Source organism: Leucoraja erinacea, chromosome 11 (assembly GCF_028641065.1).
Source record: "Leucoraja erinacea ecotype New England chromosome 11, Leri_hhj_1, whole genome shotgun sequence".
Taxonomy (NCBI): domain Eukaryota; kingdom Metazoa; phylum Chordata; class Chondrichthyes; order Rajiformes; family Rajidae; genus Leucoraja; species Leucoraja erinaceus.
Window position 1 is genome coordinate 42,224,467 of NC_073387.1, and position 27,793 is coordinate 42,252,259.

General features: G+C 40.7%; 1 protein-coding gene across 3 annotated transcripts in view; it reads right to left on the reverse strand.

Moving 5' to 3' along the window:
- LOC129701716 (protein phosphatase 3 catalytic subunit alpha-like) overlaps positions 1 to 27,793 on the reverse strand; it is a 356,043-nt gene that overhangs the window by 266,545 nt on the left and 61,705 nt on the right. The gene's annotated exons all lie outside the window — the stretch shown is intronic.

A 27,793-nucleotide genomic window follows, 5' to 3' on the forward strand; every position in this document is an offset into this window, starting at 1 on the left:
TCCCAATCTGCAAAAAAACACTTGGCCATTCCCGCCACAGATGCTGCCTGGCCCACTGAGTTCCTCCAGCACTTGTGTTTAGGTCTGGACAGTTTCTTGAAAGCAAAAAAATGAAAGTTTATTACAGGTAGGCAAGACTGCAGAAATAAGGTAAAAATCAATCATCCATGATTTTACTAAAAGCCAGGGTAAGTTTGAGGGGCAGTTGCTGCTCCTAATTGAAATGTTCATGTGTGCTAGGAATGGGGGAACTAAGGAGTGCAGTGTATAGTGGGAGAGCCAAATGACATTGGACGAGCATGTACCTGGTATAAATTTTCAGATGACACCCAAAAAAAAAGGTAGTATCATACATAGCAAAGATGGTTATCAAGAATTACAGCAGAATCTAGATCAACTGAGCAAGTGGGCCAAGGAATGGCAAATGGAATTTAATTCAGATAAGTGTGAGGTGTTGCAATTTGGGAAGTCAACCCAGTGCACAACTGTCACAGTGAATGGTAGGGCTTTGGGAGAAAGAAGTTGTAGAAAATGATCAAGAATTACAGTTTCCTAAAAGTGATGTTTCAGGTAGATAGGTTTGTCAGGAAATTGTTTAAAGAAATTGGGATTATTGTCGTACAAGATGCAGATAAATCAACACTTGGAGTATTGTGTTCAGTTTTGGGCAGGAAATATGTCATTAAGTTAGAAAGAATGCATAGAAGATTTATGAGCATGTTGTCAGAACCTGAATTGATCTATAAGGTGAGGTTGGTGATAACAAGCTTATTCTAGTTACATTAGTTGCACGTTGATTGACTGGGATCATTTTAGTTCACGAAAACCCCTGATTGCTCAGGGGGTGGAATGAGGGAGTGGAATAACATATGTCAGTGGTTTCCTGTGTTTCTGGAATGCAAACCACAGCCATGATGCTGAACACCCAGTCATTTGGACTGATACCATCAGTCTGTCACAGAATTGGCAACAGTAGTTTAGTTTAGTTTAATTTATTGTTTATTGTCATGCGTACACGTGTACAGTGATAAGCTTTTGTTAAGTGTTCAGTCACCGGAAAAACAATACATGATTACAATTGAGCCATTCACAGTGTACAGACAGATGATAATGGAATAACGTATAATGCAAGATAAATCCCGGTAAAGTCCGATCAAAGATAGTCTGAGGGTCTCCAATGAGGTAGCTAGTTCAGAACTGCTCTCTAGTTGTGGTAGGTTGGTTCAGTAATGGTCTTGATTTTAAAAAATCATTCTCTTCTCTGGTGCAATTATGTATGGCCAATCAGCTAATCCTTGATATCTTAGCAGTAAAGTTCTGGAAGGATCAGAGTCCAAAGTATTGAGGGTAATGGTGATCTTTGGCAGGTGATAGAGCAATGTGCACACATTGGCAGTTGAGGCTAACATACAAAAGTGATGACAGAGATGAGTAATGGGGAAAATAGTGAGGCAAATGTTGGTCTGGACGAGGCACAAATGTAGAAAGTGGAATTTATTCCATCTATCCACCAGCCATGCTACCACAGAGATTATGTTCTCTCTTCCATACATCTAAAAATCTGTTTACCACTGATTTTCCAGATTGTGGTAAAAGGTGACCCAATAGTTCTACAATGATCAGCTAGTAAAAATATCCTTTCCATTTTTACTTTATTGAGCCCTGTGAAATCTTTGTACCCACTGTCCACAGCATAAGAAAGAGGAATCAAAATACTGCAGGTGCTGGAAATCTGAAATAAAAACAGAAATTGCTGGAAAAAAATCCACAGGTCAGGCAGTATCTGTGGAAGGAAAAACAGAATTAACATTTCAGGCTGAAGGCACTTCATTGTAACTGTGGGAAAGGAAAAAAAAACATTATCTATGAACTAATAGATAGGGGTGAGTTGGGAGGATAAAAGAAATATCACTGATAGAGCAGGGCAGAATTGCTAAGGTCCCGACCCAAAACGTCACCCATCCATGTACTCCAGAGATGGTGTCTGACACGCTGAATTATTCCAGCACTTTGTGCCTTACATTAAATGAAAGTTTGATTCATATACATATTTTAGCTATTTATTCAGACAATATTAAACTTTTCCATTAAAATCTTCAACTTTAATGTGCATAAGAACCACTTCCAGTGCTCTGAAATTCTTGCAAATGGAAGTTATAGTTTATTTCACATTACTTCTCATGACACAGAAATCGGCAACTCAGCCCATTGAGTCTTTGCCAGGCTTCTCCAGTAAATGAATCATGAACTCATCTATTTTAGTAATATTGATACTCCAGTAAGCATCGGCTGGAACACTAAGGAAACATCCTGCTTTCCTTCCTTGAGAAAATGCCCCAAATTATATTTAAATACACTTGCGTAGGCAGGTGAGGGATGGGATTACCATCTCATCCTTTCGTATTTGCTGCTCAGTGAGAAAAACAGCTCAGTTCTGCTCTCACATACTATAACGCCATTATGTTTTAACCAACAACCTTTGACTCCCTGGTGAATATGCCACCACAGAAAAAAAGTTTTGTTTTAATCATATAGCAAAATGATAAAGTGTGCATTAAATCTGTTGAATTGAAGTAGCAAATCATGAATTATTTGCTTCAGATAAGCACAAGAATAACTTTTAATCTGTGAGGAATGCCATGCAATCAGGAACTAAAATATCATGGATGATTAATTATTCCTGTTCATAATGTAATGCATGCTATTTTGCTCTTTGTATGCCGATGACATGTGCTCACACCAAATGTATGATGCTTTCATTACAAATGCATAATTTGTACCTTTGAGGAATTTTTGATTAACCCTTCAATGTTACCTGTTACAAGTCAGTCTCTCATCAAAATGGGTGTTAAGTGTCAGTAACACGATTGCATGTAGGAAGAAAAAACTCTGACTTTAATCCATTTCTTTCAGGGCCAGGTTTCTATAATTGCAGGACTTACTTTTCAAGTGACCTTCACATAGGCTTACATTTGAAATGAAAAAAAATATCAGAGAGCATGCCAGGAAGCATTGAAGAAGAGACAAACAGAGTTAACATTTTAGGTCGGTGACCTTTCATCAAAACTGGAAAAGGTTAAAGATAAAATAAGTTTTAACATGCTGAGAATGTGGAAATGAATGAAAATGATGAAATGAAACTGAGTATAGATCAAACAACAAAAGGGATAATGCTACAGTACATGAAAAATTGAGAACCATGCAAATAAAAGAAATGTCTTGAAGAAAGATTAATGTAATGGAAAATTATCTGAAATTGCTGAATGTAGTATTTAGTTTGGAATTTAGCAATATGAACAGTTAGCAGATGAGACGCTGTCCCATGGGGTTTACATTGAGCTTTCTGGAACATAGTGGAAAGTTGAGAATAAAGAGCTGGAGAACCTGTGGATCAGAGAAATAAAATGATGACAACATCACACTTGGAGCCTAAACACAGGTTTTCTGAATGAGAATGATCAAGTAGTCTCTTTGCCAACCCAATGCAAAGAAGACTGTATTATGAACAGTAAATGGAGGTGAGCATGAGTGCTAGGCAAAAAAACACAAAGTGCTGGAGTAACTCAGCGGGTCAGGCAGCATATCTGATTTCTTCAGTATCTGAAGAAGGATCCTGACCCGAAATGTCACCTATCCATGCTCTCCAGATTTGCTGCCTGACCCGCTGAGTTACCCCAGCATTTCATGTCTTTCCTTGGTAAGCCAACATCTGCAGTTAATTGCAGCTGCAGTTCATTGTTTGACATCAGAGCCAGATTTGACATGCTATTTATGTGCCAGCTGTTACATATGCAAGGTCTGATGATGACAATAGAACACTGTCCACAATGTCCTCTGACGTACTAAATCATGTCATCTCCATCAGATCATCAATACTATTTTAATTTAGACTGGACTGACAGTAGCAAGTATTGTCATTTGATTACTCACATACTATGCTTGCCTCTGTGAAATCCTACACAGTATTCAATAAATGCCAGCCCATCCACTAGCCACATGTGTCAGTAATGACTGAAGTATAGCTTAGCAGGTCAACATTTTACTTCTTTTTCTAAAAATTGGCAACTGTACAGAGACCCACTTCCGAATGATGTCACTAGTAATATGGTCATCATTCCCATTAAAGTGTGTCACTATTCTTTCTCAAAATTACAATAACTTGAGATGGAACTTGGAGTTCTCATGTGAGTAAAGCTGCCTTGTAGCTATATATTGCGTGCTATGTTACAATTATTGGTTGGGGGAAACTGGAAAATATTTACAATTTCTTACAGTACACCTTTGTGCCATTCATACTGAAGACAGATATTTGTTGTATACACTCAGAACTTTCAGTCTTCTCTCAGCACCTTGCACATGGTCTACTGCTTCCCGTTTTGGAGACAGATTTACCAATCTTTATAGACGACAAAGAACCTGTGAGATACCTTTGGCCAACTTTGTGAATAATTCTTCTTCAAGGAACATCACATGGAGTAGTAATCAGGACGAGTGTTAAATTTACAACATGCATGTTTGACTCCATGCTTCCAAATACTGTATACCAATGTTCTTTCCACAAAAATAAATTAATGCAAATCGCATCCATAATTCTTCTGTTAATAACTCTTCAGTTCATGTAACTTGATAAACAGACTTGATGTTCAAATGTTTTCCTTCAGTTCAATGTAACTTGATTAACATGAATTTTAAATGTGCACTTTGTTTATTAATCAATGTACATCACTTGCAATATATGGAAGAAGAAATGCTTTGAGGAAGTTTATTGAATATCGTTTTAACAATTTACAAAGGCTAATCTGCAGCTTTCATAATTTTAGATAAATAGACCTTGTATACAAAGAACAAATAGATCCAAAGTCCAATGACGTTAAAGTAAAGCCTGAACTGATAGTTTTGCAAATTTGTGAATTATCATTCTTTAAAATAAGAAAATCTATATATTTTTTTAATTTAGTTACTATCAAACCTCAGGTCCAAAGGATCCTGGTACCCACTATCTATTTAATTATCTTCATTTCAGACCAGTAGAATATAAAAATCACAGTTTTTAACCATCATATTAAACCTGCTGCAAAACATGAAGTAAAAGGAAATTCATGAGACAAAGGTGCAAGATGAAATATTATAAAGAAACCTGTTGTGAAATTAAAATATATTATTATTTAAAAAGTCTACTATAAAAACAGGGTATTCACGTTTTGGAGCCAAGCTGAATGCTTAGCAGTTTAAATGCCAACACGCACTATCAAAATGACATCCCTAATGCAACAAAGTAGTACCATTTCAGGGTATTTTATAGTATAGTAGTTTGACACTACCCTAAGTGCTTATTAATTCACTGATTTCTGATGATTCCATTGGAGAAGATGGACAATAATTGCTCTCTGTGAGGGAGCAGTGAATCACTTACTGTAGTTTCTGGACTTCTACATTTAATTGCATGTTTGTAAAGTCCAGTGTTTGCAACAATGAATGTTGACAGCTTCACTATCATTACAACTGGAAACTCCAAGCAAAGATCTTCAATATTTGAGAACCATCTAGATATTAAAATTTAATAATTAGGCTTGGACAAGTGAGAGCAAGTTCTTCTGTTCGCATGATTTCAAAGACTTTACTCCTGCATAAAATAGGAGGAGGGAAATCCCCTCGCTGCCCCTTTAGTCAGAGGGTGGTGAAACTGTGGAATTCTTTGCCACTGAAGGCTGTGGAGGCCATTTTCAGTGGATATCTTTAAGGCAGAAATAGATAGATTCTTGATTAGTACAGGTGTCAGAAGTTATAGGGAGAAGGCAGGTGAATGGGGTTAGGAGAGAGTAATAGGTTAGTCATGATTGAATGGCGGAGTACACTTGATGGGCCGAATGGCCTAATTCTACTCACATCACTTATGACATGACCATGAGCCCAGTCTATCATTCAACAATACTTAGAAACAAGGAACTGCAGATGCTGTTTTACAAAAATAGAGACACAAAGTGCTGGAGTAACTCAGCAGGTCATGCAGCAGCCTGAAGAACATGGATAGGTGATGTTTTGGGTCATGACTCTAAATTCAACAAGGTTTATTCATCAAGATGGCTGCCTAGCCAACAGTCTGTCTGTCTTTTCTTCCTGTTTTGTTATTTTAAGTACGTGTTAAAAGTATGTTTTAGTGTTTCTTGGTTTGTTTTGTGTGGGGGGTGGGGTTTGGGGGAAACTAGTTTCAATCTCTTACCACGACGGAGATGCGATTTTCTCCGTGTCATATCTCCATACACCATTGCTGCCTAACATCATGGAGCGGTGTGGCCTTTCCAGGAGACCGACCTGGCATATCAACGCAGGTGCGGCGCGGACTTACCATCATGTGGCTGCGATCCCCTTGCCGGGGATCGACTGTGGAGAGCTCCAATCACGGCCCTGTGGACGTTAACATCTTGGAGCTCGGTTTAAACATCGCGGTCCCTGGTTAGAGACTGAGTCCAGGCTCCAAGCCGTGGTGAGTTTCAACTGTTCCGACGAGTGAGTTCCAACACTCCGATGCGAGGGCCTTGGATCGCCGGCTGCGGGAGCTTTGATGGCCCCGACCAGGGATGGTTCGCCTGCCCGGTCCGCGGAGAAGAAAGTGGGAGATATTGGAATTCATCACCGTGAGGAATGTGGGGAGCCACTGTGGTGGATGTTTATGTTAAATTTTATTTTATGCGGTCGCGGATCTTACTGCTTTTCACTTGGTGTGGCCGTATGGTAACTCGAATTTCACTGTATGTACCTTACGGTACGTGACAATAAACCAATCTTGAATCTCGAAGATCACAATTGCTGACTGGATCCAGTATTTTCCATGTTTCAGAATTCCAGCATCTACATTTTGGTTTGCTTATAATGCATCTACTTTGCTTATAAAGCATCTCCAGCATCTACATTTTGGTTTGCTAAAACTCCTATGGTATATGTTCAATTAGATTTTAAATTGATTAGTGGCTTTCTGCCTTTACTAGACTTTGTGGAAGCTAGTTCCAGAGAGCAGTAATTCTATGTCTGAATAATTCCACTCTGCAGTCCTCATAATGGAATACATCACCACAAAATCTCCCCTAGGTATTGCTTTCTCCCCAAAAAGAACAATTCCAGGTTATCTAACTGAGATTAAGTTAAAGGCGATAATGTATGTTCACTCCTCAGAACATAAAAGCCGCTGCAACCTCCCTTATGTTGAAATGCTCCATGATACTGATGTTAAATGTGATAATCTGCACTCCCAGTTGCATGCATATGCTCTTAGAATCATGACTGGCATGGTTAATGCAGTCCTGTATAAGGAACAATGGCATAGATGTCTACGATGATACACTTAGTAAATCGCAGCCTCCTTTTGCTGTTGTCTGGATGGCGTGAATGCTGAATAGTGCTTGTTGAAATCCCTGGGTGGATGTAGTCTCCTGTTAGGAGTCCTGGTTTCTCTCCTGTCTCTCCAGCAGCTTTATTTGACATTGTCATCACTTCTTTTTTCTCTTCCATAGATATTCCTAGCAAAAGCACCTATGATCATGCAAAATGCTGGAGTAACTCAGCGGGACAGGCAGCATCTCTGGATAGAAGGATTGGGTGACGTTTTGGGTCGAGATCCTTCTTCAGACTCTGAAGGACCGTTGAGTTACTCCAGCATTTTTTGTCCATCTTTGGTGTAAACCAACATCTGCAGTACATTTCCTAACCTATGAATATGCATAATTTTCATTCAACAGACCTCTGCACAGTCCTCAACAAGGTATAGTGGCATTACACCAGTTTCTCTCAGGTGAAATCCTTGGAGAAGAAGAAGACCCAGAAGAAAATGTTTCAAAAGGGCTGAAAAAACGTTGACAAAATATCTTAGAAAATGCCATAAGGTGAATGAAAAATACTTTAAAAAACATTATGTGTCATTTGATCTCAATTGACAAGTGAAAAGTGAGAACTGAGGAAAACCTTAAGAAGCAATTAAAATCCTCACCTATGACTACATTTATACCGGTTCAACCAGTCGCTGTTCGAAGACACTGTTAATTGGAACCAGCAAAAAGGAACATTAAAGAGCCAATTTAATCAGTGATCAGAGGCTTAAAAATGCACAAAGGAAGGACAAACTGAAATTCCAAATCATTTCTCAGCCTTTATCAAAGATATTAATTACTACCTTAACTGTACTGGAGAAATAGGCCCCTTTAACTTAACGCTAGACCAAGTGCCGACCTGTTGGGTCTATTCCCCCAACGGGGGGGGGGCGGCATGCACGCAGAGTCACACACACTAACTATCCCCCCCCCCCCGCACCCACGCTAATTACCCCCTTGATATTATATTAATATTATTAATTTGCTCCTTTTACCCCATAACCACCCTATCTACTGACGCATAGCCCCCAACTTGTAGTCACATCTAGAGAGGGGCGGGGGCAGAGACAGAAGGGGCAGAGAGAGAGAGAGACAGACAGAGACACAGAGAGAGGGGCAAGAGGGATAGGGGGGTGGAGAGGAGGATAAGAGGGAGGGGGGGGGGAGTGGTAGGAGGGGGGGAGAGAGAGAGAGAGGGGGGAGAGAGGGGGGTGAGGTGGTGAGCGGGGGGGAGGGGGTGGAGGGAAGAGGGTAGGGGGTGTGGAGGGGGGGGGGGTTTAGGGGAGAGGGAGAAGGGGAGAGGGGAGGGGGGAGAGAGGAGAGAGGAGAGAGAGGGAGAGAGGGGGAAGAGAGAGAGGGGGAGGAGGGGAGGGGAGGGGGTGCTGAGAGGGGGGGGGGAGAGAGAGGGAGGGAGGGAGGGGGGTGGAGGGAAGGGGGTAGGGTTGTGTGGGGGGGAGGGGGTTTAGGGGAGGAATGGTGGGGAGGGGATGAAGGGAAGGGGGGGAGAAAAAGAGGGGGAGAGTGAAATCATTAATATCTCTGTCATTTTTCATCTACGGGAAAAATCCTCAGCACACATACGGCGGAGGGGGGCTCTGAGCAAGGTGGCCAAAAATGACGGCCGTAGGTGGCGGAGTTCTCTCGGAAATCGCAGCACAGATGGCCAAAACCGGTCAAGAACAGTCTTTTAGTAATATAGATTATTAAAAATGGGATCCAGATTCAAATGCCAAAACATAATGACAAAGTGTCTCATTAAATCATTGAATTCTTCACTATTTGAAACGCAGTGAAGTTAACTCACCTTCATGTTAACAGGGACAACCAACACCAAAATGTTCCATTTAATCCTTTGTAATATTTTCTTTATTCATCTTTGTGTACGCATCATTTTTTAAGTAAAGATTATATGCCAAATAATAAAAAGTAAATCAAAGGGCTAATGGTCCTATCAAGAGAATGATTTCTAATGCAATTTTAAAATTTTAATATGTGGAAAAGTGGAGAGGGGAGGTGTAATAAAAATTCAAATGTGAAATGTTGACCCCAATGCACCCACTTCTGGTTTTATTGGCTATCGGGAAGAGTTGCTCTCCAGAGGTCAACTCATCATATCAATATTTTAATATTTAAATAAGAATAGGCTGTGTTTTAATGGCCATTTTTCACCCAGAGAGTTGTGAATCTGTGGAATTCTCTGCCACAGAAGGCAGTGGAGGCCAACTCACTGGATGTTTTCAAGAAAGAGTTAGATTTAGCTTTTGGGGCTAAGGGAATCAAGGGATATGGGGAGAAAGCAGGAACAGGGTACTGATTTTGGATGATCAGCCATGATCATATTGAATGGTGGTGCTGGCTAGAAGGGCTGAATGGCCTACTCCTGTACCTAGTTTCTATGTTTCTATGTAAAAGGGCTCCACTGTTTATGAAGATGACAAAATTAAAAACTAAGGAATGTGGCTGCTCGGCAAAGTCTACAAACAGCCATGGGAGGATCTGTGGACCTGGAAATTTTACTATGTAAAGTGACATTTACATATGCAATGTGATCAAATTTAAACCTACTGCATATTTCATGAAGATTAACAAATTGTGTCTTGATCTTCTTTGTATATGGCAAACCTATACATTGCAATGCCCAAATAAATGCCATGGCACCCAACCTATCTTTGGCTGCCACCAATACCACAGTAAATGTCAGGCCTGCTCTTGCAAGATCTACAGGAGTCCTGCCTAATCATCTTTAGTCATGGAATCTATCAGGTGGAGTACAAACAGATGGGTCCCTTTTAAGCTAGGTCTTTGTACCTCTCTCTGACCTCCCCAATGCCATGCCTCAAATCAATCAAGATCCAGACCAGATCTTATCGAAGTCTGTTCCTCAACTCTCCCCTCCCTCATGCTGCACCCAATAATGTACATCAACTAAAAATCAACTTGATCCCAAACCCACTGGATTTTGATGCCAACCTGCCTCCAATACACAACTACAACACCTTGCGCCCACAAGCAAATGTTGAAGTCCCAATTTTGCGCTACTCACTGACATTATGACCCCACCTCTTCCCAACATCCTGCTCCACACGGGGGTTCACTCAGCCACAGTCTCACAACAGTTTGCCGTTAATGTTTGCCGTTGGCTGATACTGTTGCACATGATACCTTAGGTTTCACATTCAATCATTTAGCAACGCTGAGCACATGCTCAAAATCAGATTTGGCCCAAAATACAACCCAGTTTGACTCCTTTCCTAAAGTACAAGAATTTCTGGGCCTTGCTATTCTGATAGCACTGGGGAAATTATATTGCAACAAGCCCAGCAAAATACAAGCCAAATCTGTGATCTTTAGTCACAGCGAATGAGTCAAATATGCTTGACAGGAGTTGATAATGTGATTCGACAACGTTTTGAGTACTTAGCTGGGGTTCTAGGAAAGATTTCATTGAATTTCAATATACAAACCAATATCTCCCAAAATTACACAGGATTGTGAAGTTTCAATTATAAACTTAGTGAACAGTAGTCTCTCATCCACAGCATTAAACTGAGTGAAAGGTTCACACATTTTAGTTTTGCATTGTAGAGGCCTTTGATACATATGACTTGTACATGGGCAGATTCTCGGCAGTATCCTGCACAACTAAATCTTACTAATCATTCTTAATCATATCTTTTGGTGAGTAGGGGATTGATACAACTGACCTGCTGTGTAAATAACAAGAACTGCTTTTGAAAAGGATGGCACATGGGAGAAAATCACAGAGGAAGACTCCCATTCAGTCTCTATCATCTGAAACATAACACCCAAGGGAAGACGAATATAGAGGAAATATACAGTGGGGATGCAGAAGATTAGACGCAACTCAAGTTCCCGTTCAGAGTTTGGTTTTCTCTTCGCTTAATCAATCCCCCATTCACTGCAACCAGAGCCAACAGTGGAGAGCAATCCCTCCTCAGTTATGTAAGAAGGAACTGCAGATGCTGGTTTACACGGAAGATGGACACAAAGAGCTGGATTAACTCAGCAGGTCAGGCAGCATCTCTGAAGAAAAAGGAATAGGAGACATTTTGGGTCAAGACCCTTCTTCAGAATGAGAGGCTGGGGAGAGGGAAACTAGAGGGATGAAAAGGTACAGAACAAAGCAGAGATGGGTCCGATAGCCAAAGAGCCCACAATGGTCCATTGTTGGCTAAGGAGGTGAAAACAAATGGATAAGAACAGTGAATTTAGCAAGATGACTAGGGTGGGTGGAGGGACAGAGAGAGAGTGAATGCCAGGGTTACTTGAAATCAGATAAATCAATTTTCATACCACTGGACTGTAAGCTACCCAAATGAAATATGAGGTGCATTCCTCCAAATTGCATGTATGTGAACTCTGACAATGGAAGAGGCTCAGGACAGAAAGGTCCTGAGAGTCTGTGGAATTCCCTGCCTCAGAGGGCGGTGGAGGCCGGTTCTCTGGATACTTTCAAGAGAGCTAGATAGGGCTCTTAAAGATAGCAGAGTAAGGGGATATGGGGAGAAGGCAGGAACGGGGTACTGATTGTGGATGATCAGCCATGATCACATTGAACTGGCTCGAAGGGCCGAGTGGCCTACTCCTGTATCTATTGTCTATTTTTTTATTGTCTAAAGGTCATTACAGGAATGGGAAAGGGAGTGAAAAATGTTTGGCAACCAGAAGATCATGTAGGCCAAGATGTACTGAGTTCTTTTGTTATCTTGTGCAAAGTAAGCTGTTACCATCAAAGTTGCGCGCTAAGATTTTACTCCATTTCCCATTTTGAAGATTAAGCATGCAACAGAATTAGGACCAGGCAGTTACATTACAGAACAATCACTATCATTCCCTTTAATTCTACAGAATTTGCCAGTGAATTTGGGAAGAGCTCACTGAAGCTAGACAAACCAACTTTGATGAGATGAGATGAAGCAGACAGGGATGAACAGAAAACAGATGTCACATCCAATCTTTGCTGATATGGTTATAGGTGCTGAGCTCACAGGCAATGCCTTCAAGAGATGCGTGGCATTCTGATGAATGGGCTAGAATTCCTGACTTCTGACTGAGAGTTATGGCAACTGCAGAATTGAAGTTAATCCTCCTCCCCCCCCCCCCCCCCCCCCCCCCCCTCCCTCCCTCCCTCCCTCACGACCCACACAGGGGTGGCACAGGGCACAGCGGTGGAATTGCTCCCTTACAGCGCCAGAGACCCGGGTTCAATCCTGACTATTGGTGCTGGCTGTACAGAGTTTGTACGTTCTCCCCATGACTGTGTGGGTTTCCTCCCAAACTCCAAAGACCAAGTTAATTGGTTTTGGTAAATTGTCCCTAGTGTGTTGGATAGTGTTAGTGTACGGGATGATCTTTGGTCGGCTTGGACACAGTGGGCCAAAGAACCTGTTTCCATGCTATATCTCTAAAGTAAAGTAAAGCTGTTCTCTGTTCCCTTAAAAGTGTATGGCCCAGATATTCTGGAAAAATTAACAGTGGGAATAACGACATTCACTATTATATATCATATATTGTACAGCAATTTCAAACAAGAGGCAGAGATGGGATTAAAAATTGAAAACGAAAAGTTGCTGTCTAAGTTGCCAGCCCATGAATTTATGCACAGAAGTGGTATATTATCAGCTGGTTCACCACTGATATGCACTAAATGGCATGAGGTTGACGTGTTTGCACTGCACCTACAAATTAAACTAACCAAATTAAGTACCGTCCTTTCCAGTTCAAGTATCATTTCAATGACAAGCTGAATGCTAGCAATCAGTATTTCTGACGTGGAAAATGGACTATTAAAAAATTGCTGTCTCTTGCAATTTACGATCACTTTTTAGAATTTTTTTTTAAACATGTCCTTTGAATCCCTTTCTTTTATCCTCTCCTGATCAATGCTTTCTTTCCTTTATTTTTCTTTCTGTCTTTACTGAATATTGAATTCACCCAAACTAATTTATACTGAAATGTTAATCTTTGTGCTGCTAATTTCATAACCTTTCAGTCATAGAGTGATACAGTGTGGAAACAGGCCCATTGGCACCAACTTGCCCACCAGCCAACAATGTCCCAGCTACACTAGTTCCACTTGCCTGCGCTTAGTCCATATCCCTCCAAACCTGTCCTATCCATGTTCCTGTCTAACTGTCTCTTAAACGATGGGATAGTCCCAGCCTCAACTACCTCCTCTGGCAGCTTGTTCAATACACCCACCACCCTTTGTGTGAAAAAGTTACCTCTCGGATTCCTATTAAATCTTTTCCCCTTCACCTTGAATGTATATCTTCTGGTCCTCGATTCCCTTACTCTGGGCAAGAGACTCTGTGTATCTACCCAATCTATTCCTCTCATGATTTTGTATACCTCTATAAGATTCCTCCCTCATCCTCCTGCGCTCCATGGAATAGAGACCCAGCCTACTCAACCTTTCCTTATAGCTCACACCCTCTAGTCCAGGCAACATCGTCATAAATCTTTTCTGAACCCTTTCATGCTTAGCAATATCATTCCTATAACACGGTGCCCAGAACTGAACACAATATTCTAAATGTGGTCTCACCAACATCTTATACAACTGCAACATGACCTCCCAACTTATTAGTTAAGGTTCACCACAGTAGTCTCTGGTCTCAGAGACCCCATGAGATTCACTGTTAATTACAGCTGATACATTCCACATCTTACTACGATAACATTTTGAAAATGTAACTTTGCAAGAGCAAATTGTATTAATTGCAGATGCTTTTAAATGCCCATCTACTTCAAAATTTGTCCCACTTTAACGATATATAAAGGTTGTTATGATAATCTGAGCTCCCATTGGATCAGTTTTCATGCCCTTTTGTTCAGTTGAGATATTATGAGATTGCCCATAAGTAGAGTGATGGTGAAATGGGCAAAGCGGATAGATAACATGTCCATTCACCTGCTTCAAAAGGGCATATATTCTACAAATGCCCAATAAAGCACTGTGACTTGCCTCAGTTCATAACTTCCATGCCCCATTCCTATTTTCACCAAGACTTGCAGCTTTATAGCATTAAATTCAATATTCTTCCTTATCCTGGCTGTTTCTTCTAGTGTAATTCTCATTTCCATTCCCTTGAGTCAAAGGAAAGTACGTATAAGCAGATAGGACAGATAACTGGATATTTTAAGGACAGAAAAAAGGGCTCTTTAGACCTGCCTAGTTCATGTTGACCATGATGCTGATCCTCTATGCCCTTCCTCAGTACCTGTCAAAATGCCTTTTAAACCTCTTCTGGCAGTTCCTTCCAAATAACGCTCCCTCAAGTTGAAAAACGTGCCCCTCAGATCTTCTTTACATTTCTCCCCTCTCACCTTAAAACCTATATCTTCTAGGTTTGTATTCCTGCCCTGGGAAACAGATTCTGATTATCGATCTTAAAAGCAGCCCTCACAATTTTATAAGGTCTCTTTCAGGTCATCATTCAATCACCTATTTTCCAGTGAGAATAAATTCACCCTATCAAATCTCTCCTTCTGACTGCTGTCTTCCATTTCAGACAATATCCTGGATAATCTCTTCTACACTCTCTATTGCTATCATATTATTCCTGCAGTAAGGCAACCAGAACTATACACCATCCTTCAAATGTAGTCCAATTAATGTTTTCCATAGCTACAACATAACGACGCAAATCCTGTACTTAATACCTCAGCCTATGATAGCAATCATGCCAAATGTCTCCTTTGCTATTATACCCACCTGTGTCACTATTTTTAGGGATTTACGGACTTGCACCCCAAGATCACTTTGTACATCAATGCACCCAAAGTCCATGCCTATATCCAACCAGAATTTGACTTCTCAAAGTGCATTGCCTCATAAATGCATTTCGTTGCTGGATTAAAATCCATATTTGGCTGGATTAAAATACATATGCCACCACCAAATTTTCTAGCTGATCTATGTCGTGCCATTTCTTCTTTGCTTTCTGGGACCCAACCAATTTCCGTGTCATCTGCAAACTCACTTATCAGACCTACATTATCGTCCATGTCATTTATACATTTTACAAACACCAATTGTCCCAACCCTGATCCTCGTGGTACACCACTTGTTAATGACCAGTCACAAATGCACGCATCCACAAACTAATCTCTGCCTCCTATCATCCAGAACATTTTGGAACCAGTTTGCTTTCATGCCTAGGACCTCATGTATCTGAACATTCTACACCAGCCTACTGTGCAGGAACTTTTCAAAAGTCCTTCCAAAGACCATTTAGACAACATCTACTGCCTTGGCTTCATCAATCTCCTTGGTTATCTCCTAAAAATACATTGCATTTATGTGACATGATCTCCTCTACGCAAGCTATGCTAATTCTTCTTAATTAGCTCTTGCCGACATCAAGTCAACATGAATCTTGTCCTTCCAAATTTTCTCCAACAACTGTAGTTTAAAGACTGATCCATACTGCCATTCTTTTATCATGATATACCAAAACTGTTCACTATCCTTGATCATATTTATTTCCTTTTTACAACTGCAAACTATCTTCTGAACATACCTCCTGTGCCTCTTCGATCTTTCATCCCACAATATGTGCAAGGAGATCATGGATTTCTTTGTCCCTCAGAATGATACCATCAAAACAAGACCCTGCCACTGCCCTTTGTGTACCTCACCGATCAGACAAAACTTAAAAAAAAAAAAGACAGAGTACTGGAGTAACTCAGCGAGTCAGGCATCATCTCTGGATAACATGTACTGGTGATATTGTAGGTCGGGATCCTTCTTCAGACAAGAAGACCTTCTTCAAACTTCCAATATGATTTCTCCTCTGCTCTAACTAACTAAGTCAGCACTCCTTGCTCTAGTTTATTTCTTGAATCCTTCATGCTCTCATCTAATCTGTCTTGTCCATGAGATCCACTTACTGCTGCTCCCTTCTCCACAAAAAGACTAATCACCCAACTTCTCATTCTGGTTCACAGTTCCCACCCTCAGGTCCTGCCCTTCTTCTTCTTCTTTCGTGTGGCGTGCACAGCCTAAAGTTGTTGGACAACTTGTTCTATTTGATCTTCCGTTTGTGCACGTTGAGTTGATTGCATTAATCGAAACAGGGCGGACCACGTGAAGGTCGTAATCTTCCACCCCAGGTCCTGCCCTCTATTCAAATCACTAATCATCAATCCTGTACATAATAAAAGCAAATATCGAATGACTGCTATTTCCACAGCTCCATTACCCAAATCTACCCCAGCTTCAGTACAGCTGAAGAAGAAATCATGCCTGTTATTGTCTACATTTACTCCAATCATAGAATCCCTTAAAATGTCTTCATCCCTCCAGTGCTGGCATTATTATCATCCGCAGGTGGGAATAAAGTGGACAATGGCCCCAACCCTTTGTTTAGTTTAGTTTGAGATACAGCGTGGAAACAGGCCCTAATGTTCCCAATGTTGGGCAAGTCCAGAAGCAGGGGCCACAGTCTTAGAATAAAGGGGAGGTCATTTAAGACTGAGGTGAGAAAAAACTTTTTCACCTAGAGAGTTGTGAATTTATGGAATTCTCTGCCACAGAGGGCAGTGGAGGCCAAGTCACTGGATGGATTTAAGAGAGAGTTAGATAGAGCTCTAGGGGCTGGTGGAGTCAAGGGATATGGGGAGAAGGCAGGCACGGGTTATTGACAGGGGACGATCAGCCATGGTCACAATGAATGGTGGTGCTGGCTCGAAGGGCCGAATGGCCTCCTCCTGCACCTATTTTCTATGTTTCTATGTTTCAGCTCACCCACCGAGTCCGCACCGACCAGCAATCCCCACACATTAATACTACCCTACACACACCAAGGACAAATCTACATTTATACAAAGCCAATTAACCTACAAACCTGTGCATCCAGAGTGTGGGAGGAAACCGAAGATCTCGAAGAAAACCCACGCAGGTCATGGGGAGAATGTACAAACTCCATATAGACAAGCACCCACAGTCAGGATCGAACCCGGGTCTCTGGCGCTGTAAGACAGTAGTTCCATGCCACTGTGCCGCCCTGAACTCTGGAATTCCTCCCCCATTCTGTACCACCATACCTCTCTTACAATATTATTTAAAACCATTCCTATTTGATCAATAATACTGATCCATTGTATTTTGTCAAGTAACTTAAGTAATTTTATCAAGTATCAGGTCAAGTTGGGGGGAGCTCCCCTCGCCACGGGTACCATGTAATCCCGTGCTACCTGCTCCATGGTCAGATAGTCGGCGACTAAACCGTCTCCCCCACCTGGTTTGCCAGGTGAGAAGCAGGCTGTGGACCCCCAGCAGGACCTAAACAAGACCTGTCAAAGGGCAGATAAGCTTCTAGTGAGCCAATAACCACCCACACTTTAGTAGAAGTTGCGATCACTGTCGTACGTAGCATTGTAAGGAATGATGATAAAGCACACACACCAAAATCTAATACTTCCAGCGGCGGAAGTCCGCAGGAACGAGGACAGAGATGTGTGGTGCGTCCGTCTCCATTCACGTTGAAAACCAGCACCACTGCGTCGCTAATGTTTTCAACAATGATGAATGAATGAATGAACTTAGGTTCAATGTTTTTATTACAGCTCATGAAGTACCTAAGACGCTTTTACAGCGTTAAAAGCCAAACAGTTGTTGTTGCCTTTCTTGATATTGTCTAGTACAGAAAAGAATCACACGGTACTTAATAATCTAAATAATTTAATTAACATAACTGATTTATTTACAAAATTGCCATCAGATCAATCACTTTGATGGAGCAAGTTAATCAGATTCCCAGACAGTAATTACACATTTCTCTGCATGTGGTTAAAAATAATGCCTCAATTGGCAGTACCTTAGCTGGTGCTTTATTTATGCAAATTCAGCTGATACTAACAATGTTTGATACAATTTATGGTTACAACTATTTATAGTAACAGTGTGATAAGCAAGAAAAATATAACGTAATGCAATTTTTTTAATTTCTGAATCAAATCAGCTCATGGCAAAATATACCGGTAAGTTTCAGAGCAGCATGTCAAAGAGTACACGTTATATGGCCAGCATATGAGTTCAAACTACAATTATATTGTTAGGAAAATAGCAACATTGGAAAACAAATTACTGCCAATAACGGAAACTTAAGTTTAGACTTTGGCCTTGTTGTTATACGTCTATTTGTTTTTCATTTTCAATATTTTTTTCTGATTGTAACATGCAAATCCATTTGAAACATTCACGTCATTACCAAACAGAAAGCTCTACAAGAACTAATGTAATTATAATTAAAATTATCGACCCAATAGCAGAGCCCTGATACAGCGAACTGGCAAGCGATGATGGTAGGTATCACGACCAAAGGAGGAGGAGGAGGAAGCCAAAAATATATGGCAGTTTCTTCATGAGCAGTGAATGTAATCTTTGTTAAGATTCTCTGTTTCAAGAACATTTGGCAGAATAATAGTGCCTAAACAGCTGTGACTTATTTTTGACTATCAGCAAACTTAAATGAAAAATTAGCATTTATTAAAGAGAATAATTAAAAGACTGAAGTCAACATTTTCAATACCTGAGCTGTGATATTAATTGTTGCGTGCTCCACCTTCCTGTGTATTGATGCATTTCGTTGTCTCTGTACTGTACACTGACAATGACAATTAAAATTGAATCTGAATCTGAATCTGATCTATTGATACAAATATTGGAAATTAATTAATTTCCACATGTGCAGAATATAACATGTGGGAGTAAATCAATGGTTAATGTGAGGCCCTCTCTCTCAATGCCTACTTTAAAGAAGTCTCCTCTTTCTGACCTAACGTCTGTTAGACCCTTTCTCACTGCTCCCCCCATGCGACTTAGGCCGCTGAGTTACTCCAACACTTTGTGTTCGAGGCAAGATTCCAGCATCTGCAGTTCCTCATGTCTCCATAATATTCCACCTGTTGCTAAAGGTCTGATCTTGACCACTTCTTGGTGTTCTGTATATTGATTTTAGAAAAAAAACTGCCACTTACAGTTGTGATTTTTGGCCATCTTACTCAGAGTCCCCCTCCGCTGCGCAGGACAAGAGGATTTTTCCCATCGATGAAAAATAAAAGAGTTATTAGTGTTTGATAAATGTTGAGATTCTCTCTCGTGAAGGCCGTCCCCTTCTGGAGGGACTATAAAACCCAGAAGTGTTGAGTGCCTCAGTCATTCTCTGCAAGATGGGGGAACGAGAGGTTCACGTCTCTCAGTCTGAGGTGTGAATAACACTGAACACATGTCTACTAAACTGTGAGTGTTTTTACTGGCTTGTCAGTGCCATTAATGTGGTTTGAAAATATAATTTGGAAATGCTAAAGCTGTGTTGCCTTTGGTTTGGAAATACTAAAGCTGTTTTGCCTTTTGGTTTGGAAATGCTAAAGCTGTGTTGCCTTTGCCTTTGCCTAATTAAAGTTACCTTGCCTAATTAAAGCTGCCTTGCCTAATTAAAGTTGCCTTGCCTAATTAAAGTTGCCTTGCCTAATTAAAGTTGCCTTGCCTAATTAAAGTTGCCTTGCCTAATTAAAGTTGCCTTGCCTAATTAAAGTTGCCTTGCCTAATTAAAGTTGCCTTGCCTAATTAAAGTCGCCTTGCCTAATTAAAGTCGCCTTGCCTTCTATATAATTTGAAGTCCAATCTTGACCACTTCCTGTTTGTGCTTTCTATTGATTTTAGAAAATACGCTACCATGTACGGCTGTGATTTTTGGCCATCTTACTCAGAGTCCCCCTCCGCTCATCAGGTGCTGAGGATTTTTCCCATCGATGAAAAATAAAAGAGTTATTAGTGTTTAAAAAATGTTGAGATTCCCTGTCAATCACGCCGTGAAGGCCACGTCCCTTCTGGTGGGAGCGGGGAGGGATTATAAAACCCAGAAGTGTGGGCGTGGCTCAGTCTCTGCAAGATGGAGGAGGGAGAGGTCACGACTCGCTGTCGTAAGTGGCCTTGCACCCTGGTTGAAGTGGTAAGAAAATGCACTTGAATTTGGTCGCCTCGCACCATGGTTGAAATGAAATTTCAAGGATAGCCGTGAGTCAACTGCCAGCCCACCAGCCGCGAGTGAGTGAGCTGCCAGCACAACAGGCTTGAGTGACTGAGCCGCCAGCCCAAGCATCAATTCGGCCCACAATGTCCATACTAGCCCTCTGGAAACCAGTCCCTTCAGCCCACAACACCCATACTAGCCCTTCAGAAAGCCCCCCCCCCCCCCCCCCCCCCCCCCCCACTGGCTTCCAATATTGGAATTGGTGAAGATGTGGAATATTGCGTTGGGGGAACCAGCCGTCCCGTGTGATGCTGGGACCCAACGGATCCCACTTAGTCTAGTAGTTAATAAAAATTTAAGAACGAGTGTCTAGATTTATTTTAGTTTCAGAATACTATAGTTTAGGCTTAGCAAGGTCTTGAAGGTTCCAACTTCAGAATATTGCAAATTCGAAACTGCAATATTCTGAAACTAAAATTATGAAAGCATATTGGAAACAATGATGCATACACTGGCCGAGCAAGAATTGGGAGCTGGAATTTCTTGGGTTTTTTTCTTGCTAGCAACATGCAAGTGGCAGATAATATTGGAATCAAGCAAATCCTCACACAACTGCCAGGTACAGGAGCCTGAAGACTGCAACAACCAGGCTACTTCCCCACAGCCATCAGGCTATTAAACCTGGCTCAGACAAAACTCTGATTATTAATAACCACTTTCTGCTATTTGCACTTTATCAGTTTATTTATTCATGTGTGTATATATTTATATTATGGTATATGGACACATTTATCTGTTTTGTAGTAAATGCCTACTATTTTCTGTGTGCTTAAGCAAAACAAGAATTTCATTGTCCTATACAGGGACACATGACAATAAACTCACGAACCTGAACTTGAACAAGTGTGATTACACTATGCTTCTCATTCTCCTCAATCTTTAACAGCTGGTAACTAATCCTCATTTGTAGACATAGCTCAAAACCGTATAATGACTCCATACCTACATCATGTTAAATAGTAATCCAGAATATGTTCCTGCAATTATCTTGGGCTCAAAATCAAGGTGAAAACAATCCAATGATTGTTGGTGCATGAAGATACAAATTCATTTCCTACTACTGTGTTCTTAGGTTATCCTCACTGATATGTCCATTGTATTTTCTGTATTAATATTTATAGGTAAAAAACGTTCAATGTTGCCATCTCTTAATCACCATGCCTCATGTATGTAAACAATAATTTGGAAACTTTAATTTTCACACTGAAAAACAGAAGAAGTAGTTTGTAGTTCGCAAGTTCTTCAAGCACGAATTATTGTTGATATCTGCTTATTTTCACTGAATTTTGTGTTCCCGCTTGAGGTAACAAGATCGGTGGACGTTGAAAACAAACTTATTTTCATTAAATAGGCGCTTGAATGTTTGCAATTTCTAGTGTAATTTCCCATTTACACCCCCTCAGAAAATCAGAACCCTGGATAAGCATTCCATTTGAGGAACAACTTCCATTTATTTAATTTACCAGAAAAATGCCAGCATTCATTTCCTACTACACTACAGGGGAACATAAACCACAACCCTCAAACTCGACAAGAGGCCAACAACCAATACTTCTAAATGCAGAAGCTGATAATGACAGAATTTAAAGTGCCAGATTTTGCAAGAAAACGACTGTGGTGCCATGTCAAACGTTTCCAGTAAGTTCAAGATGTCCATACATGTGTGAACAAGTTTGCTGGCATTGCCTGTCAGTGTTTTCTGCAATTATGTTCCAATATTTGACACTATCACTTCTGGTGAAGATAGACAGTCTGAAGAAGGGTCTCGACCTAAAGTCACCCATTCCTTCTCTCCAGATATGCTGCCTGACCTGCTAAGTTACTCCAGCATTTTGTGTCTATCTTCAGTGTAAACCAGCATCTACAGTTCCTTCTTACATACTTCAGATGGAGAATGCAGTTAACCACTGGCATCAGGTTATACCTGGCATGAATAAGATACAAAAAAAGGAAATAGGCACCAGTGGAAAACAATTAAAAAAAAAAATTAAAAAAATGTATTCAAATTTAAGTTGACATTTAAAAAACCTCCAACAACAATCCACTGCCGAAAACTACAGAGCTCCACGGTGATTTTTTTTTTCAATTTCTGAACCAATGTGATTGATTGGCAGTCATTAGCAATCATTGCCTGTTAAAAGGGGTACTTAAACAATCAATTACTCGAGTTAATCAACTATGGCAAGTGAAAGTCAAGCGGAAGTTAAGGATGAGCTAACTGCAGAGCTCTGCAAGAATTTGTGGCTATTCATGGATTATTGCTTCCTCAGTGCTACTTGGTGGACAGTTAACACATTAACAACACCATGAAAGGCTCGCACGTTATTACATTTTCAGCAGATTTTGGACTATTAACTCATTCTTGTGTTCGGCGCATGGGGAAATTAAAAAAGTAAACAAAAATAATTTCACAGCCTGCTCTGGTCAGTATGTTGTTGAGCCTTAGCCTATCTTCTGCTGACTCGCCCTATATTTCACCTTCATCAATTTCCCTCCTACTTGTGTAATTAGGTAATCCAGGTATATTATTGTTGCATATAATGCAGTACACTGAAAAGCTCTGTTTTGCGTGCTATCCAATCAAATCAGATAATTGGATTTGGCAACACAAATACACAAATTAAATCCAATCAAACCAAACTCAACTACAATAGGTAGGGTGAAGGTAAAGATACAGAGTGCAGAATATAGTTCTCAGCTTTATAGCACAATTGTTCCAGAGATAAATTCCATAACAGCCATAATGGGGGTAAGGGAGAATCAGACTTATGGAAAAGACCATTCAGAAGCTCGATAACAAGAGCAGAAGTTGTTCCTGAATCTGACACAAACTTTGAAGCTTCTAAATGTTCTGCCCAATGGGAGGGGTGAGAAGAAGGAATGAACATGGTGGGAAAGGTCTGACTATTTTGGCTGCTTTCCCAAGGCAGAGTGAAGCATAGATGGAGTCAATGGTGGGAAGTCTAGTCTGTGTGAGGGACTGGACTACATCCATACTTCTACAATTTATTGTGGTCTTGGGCAGTGCTCTTACATTGATAGCATAAATGATCCCACCTTTTTCCCTGATATCTTAAATGCAAATCAGTCTGTTTACTCAAGTCAAGTCAAGTTTATTTGTCACATACACATACGAGATGTGCAGTGAAATGAAAGTGGCAATGCTCGCGGACTTTTGTGCAAAAGACAAACAACAAAACAACCAAACAAATTATAAACACAATCATAACACACATATTATTTTATATAATAAATAATGTAAGGAAAAATGTTCTGTAGAGTTAGTCCCTGGTGAGATAGGCGTTTAAAGTCCGAATTGCCTCTGGGAAGAAACTCCTTCTCAACCTCTCCGTTCTAACCGCATGGCAACGGAGGCGTTTGCTTGACCGTAGTGGCTGGAACAGTCCGTTGCAGGGGTGGAAGGGGTCTCTCATGATTTTGTTTGCTCTGGAGTTGCACCTCCTGTTGTATAGTTCCTGTAGGGGGTTGAGAGAAGTTCCCATAGTGCGTTCGGCCGAACGCACTACTCTCTGCAGAGCCTTCTTGTCCTTGGCAGAGCAATTCCCAAACCAGATGGTAATGTTCCCAGACAAGATGCTTTCCACCGCCGCTGCGTAGAAGCACTGGAGGATCCTCGGAGACACTCTGAATTTCCTCAATTGCCTGAGGTGGTAAAGACGCTGCCTTGCCTTACTCACGAGTGCTGAGGCGTGTGATGCTGGCACTGCACACTTAAACAATAAGCCAAAATTACTAAAGTTTCCAATCAGAACAGATTAAATTAGGTTGAAGTCATCTCCTCCAGGATGTAGTGAAATTCCTTATTCATATGACCCTCACAGAGTAAACGGTATACATACAGTAGTGGTAAATAAAATGAACATGAATGCAAAATTGTGGAATGGTGCATGATTGTAGTGCAAATAAAAATTAAAGTGCAATAACAAAATAATCAAATAGGGTAGAGTGAAGAGTGGAAGTACGTGGAAGCACCTCCAGGATGGGTGTGTGAAAGGGGCGATTGGTCTCCTCTACCTCATGCGGACATCCGATTGCAGTGGGGAAGACGCTGTTCTTAAGTTTGGATGGCCGAGCTTTCAAACCCTGCATCTTCTTCCAGAAGGTAATAGAGAGAAAGGGGAATGGCCAGAGTGACAGGCATCCTTGACGATATTTCCAGCTTTTGTGATGCAACGCACTGTGAAGATAGAATTGACGGAAGGAAGTAAGGAGCAAACGATGGAATCGGTTCTGTTCACCACACTCTGCAGGTTGTCACGACCTGAGCTGAGCCGTACCAGACTAAGATGCATCCCATCAGAATAATTTGGAATGTGCATCTGTACAAGTTCAAGAGAATCCTCGTGGGTATGTTGAATTAACTTGACATACCTGAAAAAGTGAATACATTTTCTTTATCAAATTCAGTGTGAAGGGACCAGTTTGGGTTGCTGGTGATGTGGATGGCGAGGAACTTCATCATCACCACTGCACAATTAGACAACGTTCCAGCATTGGAACATTGATCCAATGTTTCTCTCAAATGCCTTCTGAAAGCACCATCAGTATCAAATGCCTTCATCAGTATCCATCTATCATAAATTACAATTGTTTTCTTTCTAAGAAATGTTTTCCAAAAAATCTAATTTAATTCTTTCTGTGCATTTGTGCTTGCCCCTTAGTATCACTTTGAGCAGTGAAAATCATCCATTATGTTTGCCCCACTGCACTTTTTAATAAGCATGAAGGTCTCACAAATAAACGCTAAACAATTTTAGTGGGGGAAAAGAGCCTCAGTCTTTGCATATCACTTTTCTATGTGATATTTAATATGCAATGCATTTTTTTTAATGTAATGTTTCCTCTTGTCTGGACCTTGAGTCTGTAATAAAGTTTATTATTATTACTATTTTCTAAACATACTTTCCAATTAAGTGGTCAAAACTACACAACATGCCTATCTAGCCTTGTACATTCTATGTGTCTTGCTTAAGATTTCAACCTATATATTTGCAAGCACATTTGCAAATCTCCTGGGGCTCACATGTTTATGACCTCATTTAGTAAGGTGCATTTCCCATCAACACTCTTGCTCACATTTCACGGTCCAATTTCTTGCCTTTGGTCTTTCAGCGCCAGCCCAGACTCACAACATTCAGTTTTCAGCTGGTGAATGATGATCTTTGCAGGCCAAATGGGCAGAAAGTTCCTCAACTCATTGTTATTGACACAGTGGGAAATGATAACATTGACGCTGACTGAAATTTTCATAAAACCAAATGAAAAAGCTTCAGTGCAATGGGAAGAGAACTTCAGAGTCTTCAGATATCCGATGAACTTGATTTTGACTCTTCGAACTCTCTGTGTCGGCTGAACGCCTGGTTTGTGTTGTGTCTACACTGTTCAGCAATATTCTGAGAATCAGTCGCTCCTGTCAGGTTTCTTGGTGTCCATGCCATCCCTTTCACCATGCATTCTGTTCCTGTCTTCTCTGAAACTTGTGACAAGGGCCATGAAATATCTGCAGTTGCAACAGTGCAAGCAGGAGCAGTGATCCTCCAACTAGTCACCATCTGTGTGAATCAGTGGGCATGGGGATAGTTGTGAATAGAATAAGCTTTGGATATATCCATGGACCTAAGGGGTTATTATTTTAATAGGTTTTTGCCAGTACCAATATTAATAAACACAGTTTTGGATCGTCCACTGATAACACATGGTCCATTTTTCCTGGGCAGAGGCAGGACACCAGCATTACACAGAGGAAACTGCACAAAGTAAAACTTTGCAGCAGTATAATAATACTGTTTAACAAAAAAAACCTTCCATTTCATGTCGCCAAGCCTTCAATTTGATAATATATAACTGGCCACACCAAATTAGAATATGATGTTGTCCTGTGCACTCATGAACATTCTGAGTCATAAAAGCATGCAATGAACACAGGGAACATGGGGAAATCAGACAGAGAGGATCTGATACTATTAAGGTGGCATATCTGATTTTCTGACTGTTTAAGTGGAGTAGAACCAAGACACACTGCGGAGAGTCAGCATGGAGCTGTACGGCCCAACAACCTCTTCTTCGATGCTGTCTCCAGCCTATGATTCTAACCACATTAAATATTCAATAGTATTGCCTTTATTTCTTGCGCCAGATATCCCAAACCTGCCTAATGGCCTTATTGATCAACGCAAGCTTGCAAATAGTTTTCTAGTAAAAAAAAGATGAATCTGGTAATGGCCCAAACTTGGACCATTATTGCTGCTCAGCGGGCAGGACTTACACAGGATCTGTCAAGGTTGGAATTGAATGCTGTTCTCGGAGATGAATGGCCAGTGTTGAATCCATTCCACTACCATCACCACTTTATTTGAATATATATATTATCCGCATCTTGTATTCTTTCCAAATACTATTATGCTTATTAATAAAGGCAGATCCATCACCTTCATTCCTGACTGGATGGAAGATGCCTTAACTTATCAAATTGTTTCATTTTTACAAATCTGAACTTGAATTCATTAACAGTATTTCTCTTACATTGTATTCAACAAAACTAAGTAACAGACACAACACATAAAACAGGCAAATGAACAGGTTGACAGTTCCTCTCAGCATTTATCTTACATACAAGCACACAGAATAAATCATTTTCACACGCTAATTTTAAGTATTCTTTCCTTCATCCATCTATCCAAACTAATCTTGAATGATGACATAATTTCTGCTTCGGAAACTTATTCTGGATGTTACTTCCATGGCCACAAAATTATGTGCGTGGAAAGGTTTATCAAGCTATGTTTAAAACTCTTATGTGCCTGTCCATCTTACGCGACTTTTTCGGCGACTGCCGGCACCCGTCATAGGTCGTTGCAGGTCGCCGAAAAATTTTCAACATGTTGAAAATCCAGCGGTGACCAGAACAAGGTACGACTCTTTGGGCGACTTTCCACGACCATACAGGCTTCACCCCGTGACATGTCGCCGGGGTGTGGCCTGTATGGTTGTGAATAGTCTCCTCAGTCACCCAAAGAGTCATAGCATGACTCTTTGGGCGACTGTTGAACACTGAGTCATAGCATCTTTCTGGTCGCCGCTAAATTTTCAACATGTTGAAAATATTCGACGAACTGCAACGACCTATGACGGGTGCCGATAGTCGCCGTAAAAGTCGCGTAAGTGGGACAGGCCCATTACATTTAACAATACTTATGGGCTCTAATTTTCAAGAGTTACTGGAAACAAACGACTCCATTTATCATTATATAATATATAAAATATTTTTTTATGTCAACACTATGTCATTCTGACAAAAAGCCTACAAATTAATTCATGCTTCCAAAAGCATATTAATCATCAGATTCAATA